Raw genomic sequence first — 17,740 nt, forward strand, 5'->3', positions numbered from 1 at the left:
TTTCATATGCTTGTAGTTATTATAAATGAAGTGTTGGTTCCAGTACTTTACCCATTCTTCCTCGATTATTTGTGTTTTTATTATTGATTTTTAGGAGCTTTTAATAAATCTATATACAATCTTTTGCAAGTTATATGTGCTACAAAGCTGTTCTCTCTGTTTTCCTAGCTATTGCATTTTGTTAATTGTGTCTTTTGTTGAAAAGCAGCTTTTTAAAAATTTTAATAAAGTCGTTATAAATTTTTCTTTAATAATTTGTAATCTCTATATATAATCTATATATGCTATCTTATATATCTATAATTATATATATAATCTATATATACTAAAAAATTTGCCTATTCTCAAAACAGGAGGATATTTTCCGATGTCCTCTAGTTTTTTTTTTATTTTTACTTTTTACATGTAGGTCTATAATTCATCTTTATTAACTGATGTGTATGTCTAGAGTTAGAAATTGAGTTTATTTATTTTTTTCTAATATTAACACAGTTGTTAGCATCATTTGCTGAAAATACTTTCTTTTCCCCATTGAATTGCCTTGGAAGCATCATCAACAATCAGTATACTTTCTATATTTCCTGTTTTCTTCCACTAGTTGATTTTTCTATTCTTTCAGAAATATCACATTCTCTTGAGTAAGACAGTCTTATAATAAGCTTTAAGATCAGTAGTGTTAATTCTTCAACTTTATTTTTATATTTTAAAATTTTTGTCTTCAAATTTCCATAAAATGTTAAGCATTGACTGTCAAGTTTTATACAAAAAGTCGATCCTTAAATGTGATATATATTAATTAAGTCTTCCTTTATTTCTCTCAGCAAGATTTTTATTTTTCATTGTAATGGTCTCATACCCCTTTTGTCAAATTTGTGCTTAAGTATTTTATTTTTTGATGTTATTGCAAATTGTATTTTTAAATCAACTTTATTAAGCCATAATTTGCATATAGCAAAATCCATACATTTTAAGTTTATAGTTCAATTCATTTAGAAAAATATACATATCCATATAACCATGCTTCAGTTAAGATATACAACTTTTCATTTTGTTTTCTTAAAACCTCTTTAATTCTTTTTAAAGTCAATCCCCATACCTTCCTCCCCAGCCTCACTTGAATCTCATTGCTATCATTATGGATTAATTTTATCTGATGTAGAACTTCACGTATGGAATCATTTATTACTCATTTCTCTGTTTATATCTATTATGTTTATCATATGCTTTTGAAAAAATCATCCATGGTTTTGATGTATCAGTATTTCATTAAAAATATTCGTATTTCATTTTTGTTGCCTGGACCATGACATTAAAGATTCCTTTCTGTATTTACTCTTCCCACTATACCTGAGTTATGTTTCTGATACCCAGGTTTCTTCTCTGCTTACCTTCACACCAGCTGAATGTAGCAAAGAAGCATCACCTCCAGCCATGTTAAATAATCTGCAGAGCTGTGGTTTTATTTATGGCTTTTTTTACTGGCACTGTTTTTCAGCAGACATAGCAGATTTCACTTGTTTATCTGCAAAATAAAAATAAATTTAAGCACAGTTTCTTCTCTCTAGAATCCCCCTTATTTAGTGCCCACCTCAACAAACCCTCTGAATTAGGCTATTAACTGCATCTTGACTCACTTCTACACATTCCTCTCAAAACTGCATGTATTTATGAAGTTTTGATCTGGACTTTAGTATTTTTGTTAATGTGGTCAATTTCGCACCATAGTGCGAAAAACTTCCTTACATTTCTGTGATCATCAATACATGTTTATCTTCTGTCTTATGAGATTTTCTACATATTTGTATTTTTTATACAGCTTAAATTGTGGTTTTGCATGGGTCGGGTGAAATTACCCTGAGAACCTTTTTGCCACATTCTTGAGATTCATGATTATACTCTCACCCACACACAGTATGCACACACATACACACCTACATTTATTTACACCCAGTGTACATATTATTTTCAAAATATGTATTTCTTGAATGACTGTACCTTTACTGAAAACAATACTCTGAAAATTTTCAAGCTATACATACAAGAGGGAATACTTCAGTAGGCATATATTGATAGGCATAACCGTCCTTGATCTCAAGTAGCCTGTACTCTAGTAGGAGAGACATATGTATGAACAAGTGGCCACAATATAATGCATTGAGTTTTATGACTAATGCATGTCCAAGAGGATATGGAAGCATGCGAAGGAGGAATCCTTGATAAATTGGTGTGGGATTTAAAAGCAGTTCAGGCAAGATTCTCTTGAAGAAGTGACAAATAATTCTCCAGACTAAAAGGAAAATACAAAAATATTAGTTAGAGTTAGCACTCTTTGAAAAGATGTGAAATAAAGAGTGAAAGAGACTGGTTGATTGAGGGAAATATCAGATTTAATTATCTGCATAAAGGTAAAAAATAGTTAATATAGGAATGCTATGTAAAGTAGCATCCAGAACTTGTAGAATTTAAATTTGACTCGTGGGAAAACACTTTCTGAAATTTGAGTTGCATAAACAGTAAAGCATACTGGCCAGGTGCGGTGGCTCACAATCCCAGCACTTTGGGAGGCGGAGGCGGGCGGATCACGAGGTCAGGAGATCGAGACCCTCCTGGCTAACACGGTGAAAACCCGTCTCTACTAAAAATACAAAAAATCAGCCGGTCATGGTGACGGGCCCCTGTAGTCCCAGCTGGTCAGGAGACTGAGGCAGAAGAATGGCCTGAACCCGGGAGGGGGAGCTTTCAGTGAGCTGAGATCGCTCCACTGCACTCCAGCTTACTATGATATTAAGAGGTACGGCCTTTAAAAGGTGATTAGATCATGAGGGTGGAGACCTTGTGATAGGGCTTAGTGCTCTTATAAAAGAGACCTCAGAGGATGTCCTTAGCCCTTTCATCATGTGAAATTACAGCAAGAAGTTAGATGTTTATGTACTAGGAAATGGGCTCTCACAAGATACCATATCTGCTGGCACTTGATCTTAGACTTCTCAACTTCCAGAACTGTGGGAAGTAAATTTCTGTTGTTTATAAGCCACCCAGTCTATATTTTTGTTATAGGAGCTCAAATGGACTAAGATGGTTCCATTTCACATTTAACTTAGATTTAGACCTGCACTGAAAGAAGGTAAGAGAAGACTGATCTGAACAAATATTTATAAACCCTTTGAGCTTTCCCAGGGCTAATGCAGTACTGGAAGGTGGGCTGTATACTTTGGGCTAGTTTCTCTCTCTAAAAGGGTCACATTAGGGCACTTCTTATCCTTTCTGAATAAGTTAATAGTGCCCTTGACAGACATTTGCCACTCTGATGTCAGCAGTAGTCTATTCTCTGCTTCTAGTTGCAGAAGAGTCCTCTTCTGTAGTTTACTCGTTTTGTTTAGAGTAGTAACTCTTAAAATTTGTGAGATTGCCTTCTTAAATTGCAATTTACTCTCATTTGGAAATTGGCTTTAATTATCAAATTGATATCTCCTTTTCCTTTGCATATATTTGAAAGCTAAATTTTGTTATATTCAACTTTTTGCATCTACTGATGTTTTAATATTTAGGTTGAACATCGTCTTTCTTTGGGTCTACCACTTTTTTGGTTTGCTTAATTTTTTTTTTTTTTTTAAAGAAACCTATTCATCATTCTGAATTCAAACATTCTCTTGAGTCTGAAAAATAGTTTGGCCTTTATGGGTATTTTTCATGAACAAATATCTGGCAGCTTGATGCTATCCCATTTCCAAAGGATTGCTTTCTTAATAGGCACTTTGACCACAAAAAAACAGAATAGTATTTAGATGTCTGTTTTTACTACTAAAAGTGGCAGTAAACTGTTTAATATCCTTCTTTTAAAGAGAAAAGCTTATCTTTTGTATTTTTAACATCTTTTCTATTTAAATATAGATGTTTTCTTTGAAAATCATTTTCAGTTCATTAATCCTTAAATTGTGCTATATCTAATGTGAGAAAGTTACATATGAGGTGACTTACCTAGATACATTTCTCCAGCTTTTTCTAAGTGTAGTTTTCAATGGTTCAAGTGGCAAATTTAAGGAGATAGCAGTATCTCTAAACATAATAATTTAACAGTCAATATACTCTAATGTAAAGGATAAAAGCAGTAAAAGTACAACGTCTACTTCTGGCAAAGGGGATTACCAGAAACTAGATTTACTTTCTTACCTGAAACAACAATAAGAAACAAAAGTTGTGTGGGATAATGGTTTGTATGTTAGGGAGCAAAAACAGTGATCCATGGGGAAAAAAAACCAAAAGCTGTGCCTTATGATTGTCTCAGCTGATTTTTTGAATAAGTTTCCAAGCCACAAAGTAGAGAGGAAGAATCTAGTTGAATTCTGGCAAACTCCTTAGGTCGAGAAGACCAAACTCAAAGTCCGAAGACTTTGAGTTTTCAAAGCCCAAAGCAACTTAAGTTGTTACTGCGAAGTTCAAAAGAAATTAAACTGCACCGAGAGTTCCAGAGATTCATACAGGATCCCCCTCTGCATTACATCTTTAGCAGTGTGTGGATCAGGTTATGTATGTGAGGAAACTACACATGTCAAGGAAAGGAATGACATGAAATGGTTGGCAAAAGAATGTGCAAAGCTCAAATAGAGTCAGTCAAACCTACCAGACAGACTGGAAAACTCTTAATTCATGGAGAATTGAATAGAGCACAGAGAAAGATTTGCCTTGATAATTTGAAAAAAAAAAAAAAAAAAGGTCAAGGACTAAAGGCTACTTTGGTCTCAATTGGAAAATCCCACTTAAAGCCAAGACCTGAAATGTTCAAACTATTTGCAGGTAATCCCATGCCAGAGCAAAGCATAATATTTATAGAAATATGAAAATATTCAACAACCAACAAAGTAAATTCGAAATGTCTAGCTCCCAGTAAAAATTTCTAGATGTGCAGAGCAGCCAGGAAATTATCATCCCCTAATAATAAGACAAATCAATCAATTAGAACAGATGTAGAACTGACAAAGATGTTAGAATTAGCAGACAAGTGCATTTATGTGTTTCTTATAAGTTTTTATAAGTTAAATAAGCTGGAAGAAACGTTGAAAATATAAAGTGGAAATGTTAACCACACAAACAAATGAACTCAGAAGCCTGCATGAATCTAGACATAGACTTTATACTCCACAAAATTAAAGTGGATCAATTATTAAACATTTTTTTTTCTTTTTTTTTTTTTTAATTTATTTATTATTATTACACTTCAAGTTGTAGGGTACATGTGCACAACGTGCAGGTTTGCTACATATGTATACTTGTGCCATGTTGGTGTGCTGCACCCATCAACTCGTCATTTACATCAGGTATAACTCCCAATGCAATCCTTCCCCCCTCCCCCCTCCCCATGATAGGCCCCGGTGTGTGATGTTCCCCTTCCCGAGATACCATCTCACACCAGTTAGAATGGCGATCATTCAAAAGTCAGGAAACAACAGGTGCTGGAGAGGATGTGGAGAAATAGGAACACTTTTACACTGTTGGTGGGATTGTAAACTAGTTCAACCATTATGGAAAACCGTATGGCGATTCCTCAAGGATCTAGAACTAGATGTACCATATGACCCAGCCATCCCATTACTAGGTATATACCCAAAGGATTATAAATTATGCTGCTATAAAGACACATGCACACGTATGTTTATTGCAGCACTATTCACAATAGCAAAGACTTGGAATCAACCCAAATGTCCATCAGTGACAGATTGGATTAAGAAAATGTGGCACATATACACCATGGAATACTATGCAGCCATAAAAAAGGATGAGTTTGTGTCCTTTGTAGGGACATGGATGCAGCTGGAAACCATCATTCTCAGCAAACTATCACAAGAACAGAAAACCAAACACCGCATGTTCTCACTCATAGGCGGGAACTGAACAATTATTAAACATAAGTTTAAAATACAAAAACTGTAATATGCAGAAGATAACATAGGGAAAAATCTAGGTGACTTTGGGTTTGACAATGACATTTCAGATACAACACTAAAGATACAACCTATTAAAAAAACCTGGTAAATTGGATTTCACTAAAATAAACACTTGGCTCTGTGAAGAACATTGTCATGGAAATGAGAAGATAAGTCACAGACCTGGAAAAATATTTGCAGAAGACATATCTGATAAAGAACTGTTATTCAAAATACAGTCACGTGTCAGTTAATAATGGAGACTTATTATTAGAAATGTGTTGGTAGGCAATTTTATCATTGAACATCATAGAGTGTAGTTACACAAACCTAGATGATATAGCCTTCTACACACCTTGGATGTATGATATAGCTCATTGATCCTAGGCTACAAATCTGCACACTACGTTACTGTAATAACTACAGTAGGCAATTCTAACACAACAGTAATTATTTATGTATCTTAACATATCTAAACATAGACAAAGCACAGTAAAATATGATATTATCATTTTATGGGGATCAAAGACTAACCGTATAATTTTACAGTTGTTATGTAGTACATGACTGCATATGAAGAACGAACTCAACAGTTACACAATTATCAAACAACTAAGCTCAGCAATAAGAAAATAAACAACTCAATTAAAACGTGGGCAAAAGCCCCGAGAACAGGTAGATATCTTACCAATAATGATATTAATAAGAGAAATAAACATATGAAAATATTTTGAACATCACACGTCATTAGAAAATTGAAAATTAAAAGAATAAGATATGAGCACATTCCTGTTAGAATGCAAAAAATCAAAACACTAAAAATACCAAATACTAGGAGGATGTAGAGCAGCAGGAACTCTCATTCATCCGCAGTGACAATTGACAATGGTACAGACACTTGTCAAGACAATTCGGCAGTTTTTACAAAACTAATCATATTTTACCAAGTGATTTATCGTTTCCATTGATATTTACCCAAATGAGTTGAAAACTTATGTCCACACAAAATTTGCATGTATTTTTAGAGCAGCTGTATTTATAATGGCCAAAAGTTGGAACCAACCAGGATGTCCTTCAATAGGTGAAAGAATAAACTGTTGCATCAATAAAATTGAAAACTCTTACATGCTAAAAAGAAATGAGCTATCTAGCCAGGGAAAAGATATCACGAAAACACAAATGTAAATTAATAACTGAAAGAAGTCAATCTGAAGGGGCTATATACCATATCAATCCGATGTCAACACATTCTGGGAAAGGAGAAACTATGGAGACAGTAAAAGGATCAGTGGTTGCCACAAGTTCAGAGGGAGAGAAGGAAGGATGAATGAATGGAGCACAAGGGGGTGTTAGGGCAGATAAATTATTTTATATGATGCTGTAATGGTAAGTGCTTGCCAGCAAACATCTATTCATGGAATGCATAGCACAATAAACTCTAATGTAAACGTTAGACTTTGGTTGATAATGATGTGTCAACATTGGCTCATCAGTTCTGAAAACTGTACCACACTACTGCGGGATGTTGATGGCGACAGATCTTTGTGTAGAAAAGGAAAGGTATCTGGGAACACTCTGTACTTTTCTCTCATTTTTTTTTTTCTGTGACCCTTAAGTTTCTCTGGAAAATAAACTCTATTAATTAAAAAAATAAAAACCTCTAGAGCTAAAGATTACAATATTTGAGGTAAAAATACATTGGCTGGTATTAAAGGGATTTTATACCTGACAGGATAAGAGGTTATTGAACTAGAACATAGAGCAATAGGAACTAAAATGAAGCACATAGAGAAAAAAAAAAGAATACAGCTTCAGTTACCTGTGAGAAAATTCATCTGCAAGTCTGAGGTGAGGTGGAGGAAGAAAAATAGATATAAGAGTAACTTGTTTTCAAATTTGGTGAATACAATAAACCTACAGATCTCAGAAGTTCAACAAACCCTAAGTATAACAAATATTTTAAAAGGACACCATTACATCACAATATGACTGCTCAAAACTAATGATTAAAAATATATTCAAAGAAGTGATAAAAGTAATGACATTATGTACACAGGAACAAAAATAAAAATGACAGATTTCTCAGTAATCTGTAGGTAAGAAGATAATGGAGCAATATCGTTAAAGTATTGGAAATAATACTGTCAGCCAAGAAATCTACACATAAATGAACTATATTTTAAAAATAAAAGCAAAATAAAACTTTTCAGGTGTACAATGCCAAAAGAATTAATCATAAACATATTTACACTGTAAGAAATTATTTTAAAGGTTCTTTAATCAAAAGAAATATGATACCACACGAAGTATAGATGTACATGAGGAATACAAAAACTGGAAATGGAGACTACATAAGTAAATATATAATATATATATTTTAATTTCTTAATTCTCCAAAGGTGAATAGACTTTTTAAACGGAAGTAATGATTTATGTGGCACATAACACAGAAGTAAGTAGTGATATGTATAATGAGAATTGCATAAGGCTCAGGAAGGAAATAATGGAAGTATACTACTGTCAACTCTTTGTACAGTATATAAAATGATGTAATATTGCTGAAGGTAGGCAATGGTAAGTCAATGATGTGCATTTTAAACTCTAAAGGAAAACACATAATAAAGCAGTATAAATTTAATAGGAAATAAATTGGATTGAAATATAGTTAGTTAATACAAAAGCATGCAAAACCATAGGAAAAGAAGGAGATAATACACAAACAAATAGAAAATCAGAAAACAAACAATATCTTGGTACATTTAACCCTAACCATATCAATAGTCTCACAAAAAGAGAATATCAGATTGTATTTTAAAAAGTAACATCCAACATATGTTGCCTGCAATAACTTATTTTAAATATAAAGGCAAAAATAGGTTATAAGTCAAAGGATGGAAGAGATAAGCTGTGATAAAACTAATTATTTGAAAACTAGATTGTCTATATTAATAAAAGACAAAGTTGATTTCAGAGTAAATAATATGTCCATGGCTCACAATGATCATTTCATAATTATCGAGTGTTCAGTTTTTTAAGAAAATACAATTATGTGTTCATTTATCTAATAACAGGATTTCAAAATACATGAGGCAAAAACTGATAGAATGTCAGGGAAAAATAGACAAATACACAAATATAATATACAACTTCAATTCCCTCTCTCAAAAACTGATATAACAAATATTCAAAAAATTAGTTAGAATATTTAAGACTTAAAAAAGCAACTACCACCCAACTTGACCTAAATAACATTTTAACATTCCTCAAAATAGGAGATTTTCATTCATTTCATGTTTCAAATATAATATAATATAATGTAATATAATATAATATAATATAAACAATATTCTGATCCATAAAACAAGTTTTAGTAAATTGTAAAAGATTTAATACACTATATGTTCTCTAATCACGATTAAATTACACATAAATAACAAAAAAACTTTCTGAAAAATTTCTGCATTTTTGGAAACTACATACTATCCTTCTAAATTACCCGTGGATCAAGTAAGATATAAAAAGGGAAAGTAAAAGATATTTTAAGCTGACTAAAAATGAAAGCACATGTACTGAAAAGAAAAAGGAGTCTCGAAACAATGATGTCAATGTCCATCTTATTAAACTATAAAAAGGATAGCCAACTGAATCCAAAGCATGCAAAATGAAAAAACGATCAAAATGAGAGTGTAAATCAGTGATGTAGTTAACAGAAAAACAATAGAGGAAATCAACGAAGCCAAAACTCATTCTTAGAGAATATTAATAATATTAACAAATCTATAGTAATACCACAGGAAAAAAGAGAGAAGACATAAATTGTAATATTCAAGAATCAGAGGTATGGCATCCATACAGATTCCATAAATGATAAAAGGATAATCATGAAAATAAGGCAACTTTATGTCAATGTATTTAACAAGTCATTAAATAGACAAATTTCTTGAAAGAGAAGCACTAAAACTCACTACAGGAAAATAATATAACCTTAATAGTCCTGTATTGATTTTTTAAATTTAAATTTATAGTATTTCTAAAAAGAAACCTCCAGGACCATATGGCTTCACTAATAAATTCTAACAAATATTTAAGGAAAAAATAATACCAATTTTTCCAATGTAAACTCTTCCAGAAAATTGAGAAGGAAAGACTACTTCTATATTCATCCTATGGAGTTAACATCTTGATACCAAAACCAGAAATTACAGTTAAAAAAATACTGTAAGTATGTATAAATACAAAATTTCTCAAAAGATTTAGCAAATCAAATTTATCAATATATAAAAATGGCAGTACAATATTACTAAGCTGAGCTGATCTCAATAATGTAAACTTTTTTTGAAATTTAAAATGGTGAATTTATATAACTACATATATGTGTATAAAGAAAACAAAACATACTGCATACCTTAAATATATACAGTAGAAACAAAACAGCAACATCTATGAAAATAAAAACACTGGAATTTGAAAATATGTGACAGTTTTAAAGCCCACTAATGAAGTGTCACAAAGGTGTTACAAACAGAATATTTTAAATATAATCAAGCTTGATTTTCACCTACTTTGGAGCATAAATAAAGTCAGGGGTCTGAAACATTGCAAACGTACATAATTCCACAGATTTTGGTTTGGTGCTTCCTTTTAAAAAAAAGTATTTATTTTTATTTCAATAGATTTTTGAGCAACAAGTGGTGTTTGGTTACATGAATAAGTTTTTTAGTGGTGATTTCTGGGATTTGGGTGCACTCATCACCCGAGCAGTGTACACTGTACCCAATGTGTAGTCTTTTATCCCTTGCCAACTTCCGCCCTTTCCCTTGAGTACCCAAAGTCTATTGCATTTTTTTTTTTATGCCTTTGTGTCCTCATAGCTTAGCTCCCACATAGGAATGAAAACATACAATGTTTGGTTTTCTTAATTCTTGAGTTAATTCACTTAGAATAATAGCCTCGAATTCCATCCAGGTTGCTGTGAATGCCATAATTTCATTTCTTTTTTATGGCCGAGTGGTATTCCATGGTGTGTGTGTATATATCACATTTTCTTTATCCACTCATTGATGGATGGGCATTTAGACTGGTTCTATGTATTTGAAATTGCAAACTGTACTTCTATAAACATGAATATGCAAGTATCTTTCTCGTATAATGATTTCTTTTCCTATGGGTAGATACCTAGTACTGGGATTGCTAGATCAAATGACAGATGGACTTTCAGTTCTTTAAGGAATCTGCACATGTTTTCCATAGTGGTTTTACTAGTTTACATTCCCACTGACTATAAAAGTGTTCCCTTTTCACTGCATCCACAACAACATCTATTGAAAATTAATCAATATAATTTATCATGTTAACAAACTAAAATATAAAAGTCATATAATTATTTCCATAGATATAGAACATAGCTTTTGACATGATCTAACATGCATTTCTAGTTTTTAATAAAGCAACTATGCAAACTATGAGTAAAAATAAATAATTCAACTTAATAAAGAGCATTTTTACTTAGTGTTGAAAGGTTAACTCCTTCTCCCAAGAAGCAGGCATAGGACAAGAATGCTTACTGACAATACAATTATTTAACATGTTATGGAAGTACTAGCTAATTTAATACAGCAAGTAAAGAAAATAAAAAGATTCTAGATAAAATAGGATGAAGTATTAATCCCCCTTTCTAATGATGACATAATTTCTCCATAGAAAATATGATAAAAAAATTTGAAAGCTACTAGAACTAACCAGTCTGTCTGGCAATGTTGTAGGACAAAAGATTTATGCACATTAAACCTAATGAAAATCAATGTAATACACCATGTCAGTGGAATAAAGGACAATTCATGCAATTATCTCAATAGATAAAGGAAAACCTTTGGCAAAATCTAAGATATTTTCATGATGAAACACTAGAGAAAGAAGGCAACTCCTTCAGTCAGATAAAGAGCATTTACAAAAACCTTCAGCTAACATTATATTTAATCATAAAAGAATAACAGTTTTCCCCCTTAGAATGGGAGCAAGACAAGGCTGTCCTCTCTGTCTACTTTGATGAAATTTTGTAATGAATGTTCTAGCCTAAACAATTAGGCTATAATAAAAATAAGAGCTATTCAGATACTAAAAGGAGAAGTAAAATGCTCTCTGTTTTCAGATGACGTAATTATGTCTACATAAAATTCTAACACACAACACACACTATTAGACATATAACCATTAGTGCTAATAAACTAATGCAGCAAGTTTGCAGGATACAAGTTCAATATACAGAAATCAACTATACATCCTAACACGAACAGTGAACAATCTAAAAATAAAACTAAACAACCAATTCCATTTACAATAGTATCAAGAAAAATAAAATATTTAGGAATAAATTTAAAAGGAGAAGTTCAAGATGTGCACTCACTGAAAACTACAAAATAGTAATTAAAATAATTAAAGAAGACCTTAATAAATGAAAAACAATCATAGGTTAAAGGCAACTCCTCAAATTTTTCTACACATTCAACCTAATCACTATCAATATCCCAGGTGACTGTTTTGCAGAAATGGAGAAACTAATAATAACTTTCATATGGAAATGGACGAGACTCAAAATAGTCAAAACAATGTTGAAAAATGACAAGTTTGAAGGACTCATAGTTTCTAATTTTGAAATTTACTAAAAAGCTCCACTAATCAAGAGAGTGTGGTACTGACTTAATTATAGGCATATAGATTAATAGAATGACATGGAAAGTCCAAAAATAGACAAATTTAGTTACTGTCAGTTGATTTTTAGAATGGTGACAAAATGGGAAAAGAATATTGCTTTCAACAAACAATACTAAAATCTCTAGATATCCATATGCAAAATGAAGTAGTAACCCTTCACACTATATACAAGAATTAACTAAAAATAGCATAAAGACATAAATGTGAGTTAAAAGTATAAAACTTTTGGAAGAAAATCTTTGAGACCTTGGATTAGGCAATGGTTTATTAAATATAACACCTAAAACACAGAAACAAAGAAAAAATAGGTAAGAAAAAATAAGGTCCAAACCTTATTAAAATTAAAACTATTTGTGCCTCAAAGGATACTATAATGAAAGTGAAAAGTTGTTTCATTCAGAGAATTCAAGAAAATATTTGCAAATCATATGTCTGATTAGTCTATTATATGTAGTATATAAAGAAATCATAAATTAACACTAAAAATACAAATAATCTAATTAGTAAACAAGCAAAGAATTTGAATAAACATTTCTCCAAAGAAGGAATAACTGTATAAAGGGCCAATAAGCACATGAAATGATGCACAAAGTCATTAGTCATTAGGGAAATACCAGTAAAAATGACAATAATATGCCATTTCACACCTATTATGATAGCTGTAAATTTTAAAAGTAAATAATAGTCACACCTATTATGATAGCTGTAAATTTTAAAAGTAAATAATAACATGTTATTGTGGTTGTGGAGAAAATGGAACCCCCAAATATATACATATATGTGTGTATATATGTATATATGTAAATATATGTAATATGTATATATGTATATATTTGTAATATATGTATATACGTGTATATGTGTATATATACAAATATATACACATACATATGTATATATTTGGGGTTCCATTTTCTCCACAATCACAATAACATGTTACTATTTACTTTCAAAATGTACAGCCATCCTAATAGGTGTGAAATGGCATATTGTTGTCATTTTTACTGATTGTAATGTAAAATGATGAAACCACTTTTAAATATACTTCAGCAGTTCCTCAAAAAAAGTTAAACTTTGAGTTATAAGACCCAGCAATTCCTCTTATAGAATTAAAAACATTTCACACAAAAATATGTAGATGAATTTTCATGGCATCATTTTCAACAATAGCCAAAAATATGGAAACAACCAAAATGCACATCAATGGATAAATGAATAGGCAAAATTTAGAATATCCAAGCAATGGAATATTATTTAACCATGCAAGGAATGAAGTATTGAAACACGCTACCACATGGATAAACCTTGACAACATTATTTTTATGGTTTGAATGTCTGTCTGCCTCAAAGTTCAAAAATCATTTGTAAATTTAATCCCCAAGCAACAGTATTAAGAGTTGGAGCTGTTAGGAAGTGATTAGGCCACAAGGAGTCTACCATCATAGCTAAGATTAATGCCTTAGAAAGGGCTGGTTCAGAAAGCTAATGAGGCTCCTTCTTTTTTTCTGTTCCTTCTGCCACGTGAGGAAATAGCATTCAACCCTTTTGGAGGATGCAGCAAGTTACCAACTGGGAAGTAATGATTAGGCTTTCACCTGCTACCAAACCTGCCAGAGCCTTCATCTTGGAATTCCCAGCTTCTAGAGCTGCAAGAAATACGTGGATATTGTTTATAAATTACTCAATCTCAATTATTTTCTTATAGCAACACAAAAGAACTAAGAAAATTATACTAAGTAAAAGAAGTGAGACACAAAAGGTCACATGTTGCATGTCTCCAGACTTGGGTCCACAGAGACAGAAATTAAATTAGTGGTTGCCAAGGCTGAGGGAGTGTGTGGAGGGAGGATGACTGCTAATGGATGCAGGGTTTATCAATTGTATTTAACAGACTACTGGAAGTTAAACTTTACAACAGCATCACATATAAAATAATCAGGATAAAACCAATTAATTGCAAGTCCTGTATCTTTAAAACTAAAAACAGATTGCTGGGAAATTTAAAGTAGATCTAAATAAATGGAGTGAAAAAATAATCTCATTAGGAAGTCAATTCACTTCAAATTTATCTATAGTTTCAAAGCCCTTCAAATCAAAACTGCAGAAGAATTTTCATTAAGAAATTATAAACATGATTTCAAAATTTATATGAAAATGCATAGGACCAACAATGGCTAATATAACTGTAAAAATAAGAACAGTGTTGCAAGAATATTACCTGATTTCAAACAAATACAAATATTTTTCAAGAAAGTTCTAAAGGAGTTTTGTGATTAAATTTTATAAATGTTGATCTGGCTGATTATTTGTACTTTACAGGTCTTCCCAACCCCTGGGCCGTGGACTGGTACCAGTCCCCAGACTGTTGGGAACCAGGCCATACAGAAGGTGAGCTGCAGGTGAGCAAGCATTACTGCCTGTGCCCTGCCTCCTGTCAGATCAGTTGGGCATTACATTCTCATAGAAGCGAGAACCCTGTTGTAAACAGCACAGTGAGGGATCTAGATTGTGGGCTCCTTATGAGAATCTAATGCCTGATGATCTGAGGTGGAACAGTTTCATCCCAAAACCATCTCCCACCCCATCCACTCCCATCACTGTCCCTGGAAAAATTGTCTTCCATAAAATAGGTCCCTGGCACCAAAATATTGGGGACTGCTTTTATAGAAATTGTTTCTTGTTTCTTTCAGGTAAGTCGACCATGCATGCTGCCTTCTTTATTTTTTGTAATTCAAACTTTGTTTACTGTTATGGTTTTCATGTGTTATTATTATTTGTTTCCTGATTAGTTTAAGTCATAAATGAAAGCAGATATGAAACATTATCATTCGTTTTATAAGCCATAGACCTTACAAGTAGGTGAATCAATTATAAACACGGTGAGTTGGTCTAAATTTCATAGATTCTTACAAGATCAGTATCTTCTTGGAAAATCATATTTCCTTCACAAAATATGAATGAATCACTCTCTAATAAATATTTAAGGAATTGCAGCAGTACACTGTTGTCATTAAATTGCTGTTTGTGAGTGACACTTTTGAAATCTGTGATTATTCATGTAATTTTTGAAACATTAAAGGCTCTAATGTCAGCAAAAATAACCACAGAATTTTTGCAGAGTAGGAGTACTACATACTGAAATAAGCATTTGCATATGATTTTAGACTAGTTACATAAATGCAATTCCAAATGTCCTTTTAATATATGCAAGGCATCTTCCTAGAAACTACCAGAAAACATTGATCACAAAGATAATGCTTTCTAATTACATGATCCAGGTGTTATCATAGTCTAACTCACTTGATGTTCTATACAACCATTAGCAACTGTAATCTCCATTACAGATGGGAAAGCTAAGGAATAGAAAGATTAAGTAACTTTTCCAGGTTTAAACAACAGGTATACTATGATTTTATAAGAAAATAAAAGCAGCTTTACCCTCAGGTAGATTACTTCTCTAGTAACTCTCTTCTTCAAATATGACTAGAAATGGCATAAATGATTACCGCCTCAAAACCTGTATATCTGTAACATGTATAACCTATTTTTTTTAGTTGAGTATAAACAGAGTTTCTTCTCCATTTAAACTGGAAGTAATCACAACTCTGAAGCCATAGCTGCCAAGTTAACAGGAAGTCCCTATTTACCTAATTCCCTCCCATCAGCCTTCTTGCGTCTCTAAGATTGCCCAGGAATATTTATTCATGTCTTAGAATTTGTCTCACTTGCCCTTGCTCTCTGATATTGTATCAAGAACTCAGAGAACTCTACAACCCTTAGCCTGCTGGAATGGTTGTTCCTGGGCTACTATTGTCTATCCATAAATTGGATATTTACATGCCTGTAACTTATATAACAAACATTATGATTTCATATTGAAACACAATTAAGGAATAAAATATATTGCTGATTGTGGACCCAGAAAATCTGAGACAGGTCTCAGTTAATTTAGAAAGTTTATTTTGTCAAGGTTGAGGATGCATGCCCATGATACAGCCTCAGGAATTCCTGACAATATGTGCCCAAGGTGGTCAGAGCACAGTTTGGTTTACACATTTTAAAGAGACATGAGACATCAATCAATATATGTAAGAAGTATATTGGTTCAGTCTGGAAAGGCGGGACATCTCGAAGCAAAAACAGGAAGACTGGAAGCTGGAAGCGGGGAGGGGGATTCCTGGTCACAGATAGGTGAGAGGCAAACTGTTGCATTCTTTTGAGTTTCTGATTAGCCTTTCCAAAGGAGGTAATCAGATATGCATTTATCTCAGTGAACAGAGGGATGACTTGGAACAGAATGGGAGACAGGTTTGCCGTATGACATTCCCAGTTGAATTTCCCCTTTAGTTTAGTGGTTTTGGAGGCCCAAGATATTTTCTTTTCAAGAGAAGCAAGAAAAGTAAAGCAGAAAGTCCCAAGAAAACCACAGTTATAATTTTAATCCTGCTTTAACTACTATAACTTGCTAGGTGAAATGCATTTAAAGTTTCACTGCTAGAGGGCTCTGAAGCAGCCACTTGTCTCATCACAAAGACTTGATCTCCAACATTGCTGCAGCTAGAGTCTTGCAGTTGTGACTTGATGAAACCTGGACATTCTGCAAAGATATGCATCAACCTGTCTTCTCCGCTGGGAAAAACTCAGTGACCAAGTCATAACCTCCGCTTCTGAGCCAGACAATCAAAATGGTCATCAGTGAAGGATAGAGAAGGGGTACAGAAAGCAAAATTATTTTAATGCTTTACTTTGAAATAAATATAAATTCAAAGAAAGTTACAAAAATAGTACAGGAGTCCCATGTATCTTCACCTACTTTTCCCCAATGTGACACATTATGTGTTGCACTACAACATCAATACCAAGAAATTCATATTTGTATATGACCATTAACTAGGTACTTGCAATTTCATCCCATTCACAGATTCACTTATTCCATGTACAGATTTGTATCCCATATGTAGATTTGTTATTTTTACCAATGATTTTATAGGGCTAGAACCAGTGCATTCTGTTCATCCCTATCTATGTTATACAAGCTACCCCACTAGTTACCACATTTCCTATACACATGATAAAATGTTTTTAAAGTATCTCATTGCCCAGCCCTG

The 17,740-nt window shown here is 32.6% G+C and overlaps 1 long non-coding RNA gene across 3 annotated transcripts in view; it reads left to right on the forward strand.

The window, feature by feature from the left end:
• LOC119625198 (uncharacterized) overlaps positions 1 to 17,740 on the forward strand; it is a 457,728-nt gene that overhangs the window by 334,068 nt on the left and 105,920 nt on the right. For all 3 annotated transcript variants that reach the window (XR_012095130.1, XR_005241295.2, XR_005241296.2), the window contains exon 2: positions 14,952 to 15,031. This is a non-coding gene — a long non-coding RNA (uncharacterized lncRNA). The remainder of the gene's footprint in view (positions 1 to 14,951; positions 15,032 to 17,740) is intronic.

Source organism: Chlorocebus sabaeus, chromosome 13 (genome assembly GCF_047675955.1).
Source record: "Chlorocebus sabaeus isolate Y175 chromosome 13, mChlSab1.0.hap1, whole genome shotgun sequence".
NCBI lineage: Eukaryota > Metazoa > Chordata > Mammalia > Primates > Cercopithecidae > Chlorocebus > Chlorocebus sabaeus.